At 35.5% G+C, this 1,555-nt stretch overlaps 1 non-coding gene across 1 annotated transcript; it reads right to left on the bottom strand.

Moving 5' to 3' along the window:
* Positions 1–1,174: 1,174 nt before the first annotated feature.
* LOC122062266 lies at positions 1,175–1,281 on the bottom strand. The gene has a single exon (XR_006134888.1). It is a non-coding gene; the product is annotated as a small nucleolar RNA R71 (small nucleolar RNA).
* Between the last annotated feature and the right edge of the window lie 274 nt (positions 1,282–1,555).

The raw sequence follows: 1,555 nt of genomic DNA, 5'->3' as shown, positions 1-1,555 counted from the left end.
CACTTTCTTTTACTTTATTTTTATTTTAGCATTTTTTTCCTTTATTTTTTTTTAATTGCATGGGTTGTTTATTTTCACTTATTTATTTATTTAATTTTAATTGCGTGGCTTGTGTCTTTAAATTCTTAGATGACGAATGGTTAGGACGTTATTTTAGATACATATGTTTAGGACGGTAGTTAGAATTAGATCACAACCATTAATAGGTTCACTTTCGCATTATTAAAAGAAAAAATAAATAAAGTGGCTGCTCTATCTGAGTTCGACCCGTAGCTACACTGATCCGTACGCTTGCGGTTATATTTAAAATCTCAAACAAGTTTTTGGCGCTATTGCCGGGGAGACAGTTCTATGTTATTTTTCACTTTCTTTTGGTAAATCGGAGTGCTTTGTTTGCTTTGTTTTATATTTTTCCTTTTCTTTCGTTGAATTCCTAAGAAGGACAACTTACAATAATAGTTGTACCAGTGGAGGTCGCCATGCCTCACAGTATGATAAAGATAGGTTTCGCCCTGTAGCAATACCTCAGGAATTGACCTGAGCAACCCCGGATCCCTGCCGGTAAGGTCCCAAAAAGCAAAAAAAAAAAAAAAAATCAAAAAAAAATAAAAAATCATAAAAAAAATAAATTTTTGCTATCCATTCTTTTGTGCTTTCCTTACTTTAGTTGTGGGTAGTTTTCTGTTGCATGAGTGTTAAGTGGGTACGTAATACTAAGAATCGGTTAGAAAGAAGAGATCCAACAAGTAGTGACCCTATACGTTTCCTCTCTTTAAAACCCTTCAATATGGGAGACCAACAGCAAAACCCTTCACCTTAATCTCTGAAAGATAGGTTCTACCCTGCTAGAACAGCCCAACCTTCCTGCATAGTTCTACCACAAGCCCAGGGCAATAATTTTGAACTAAAATCTCAATACATCACTATGTTGCCCCACTTCCATGGGTTGACCTTTGAGGATGCATACCTATTTCTAAGGGAATTTGAAGAGGTATGTGTTCTAATTAAGATCCAAAAGTTTTCTGATGATGCTATTAAGCTTAAGTTTATCACTTTTGTATTGAAAGACCAAACTAAGAAGTGGTTGTATGGATTACCCACAAATTCCATAACCTCATGGGAACAGTTCACAGTTGTCTTCCTTAAGAAGTTTTTCCCAACTCACAAGACCAATAAGCTTAGAAGTGATATCCTTCAGTTTAGGCAAAAGCCTAGTGAGTCATTTTCCAAACTTATGGAGAGATTCAAGGTTTTACTCCAAGAATGCCCTCACCATGGCCTAGACCTATAGCATTTATGTCAAATAATTTATGAGGGTATTGATTACCCAACTAAACAAATGATAGAGTCTATGTGCCCTGAGGGATTCACATCCTTTACAGATGAAGGAAATGCATGGGAATTCTTACTTGACTTAGCTGACAAAACCCGTGAGTGGGAATCAACCCAAGAGAGTGAANCAGCATTTTTTTCCTTTATTTTTTTTTAATTGCGTGGGTTGTTTATTTTCAGTTATTTATTTATTTAATTTTAATTGCGTGGCTTGTGTCTCTAA

The sequence above is a fragment of the Macadamia integrifolia genome, chromosome 14 (assembly GCF_013358625.1).
Source record: "Macadamia integrifolia cultivar HAES 741 chromosome 14, SCU_Mint_v3, whole genome shotgun sequence".
NCBI classification, from domain to species: domain Eukaryota; kingdom Viridiplantae; phylum Streptophyta; class Magnoliopsida; order Proteales; family Proteaceae; genus Macadamia; species Macadamia integrifolia.
The sequence above is the reverse complement of the archived record's forward strand: the minus strand, read 5'-3'. Positions and strand labels throughout refer to the sequence as shown.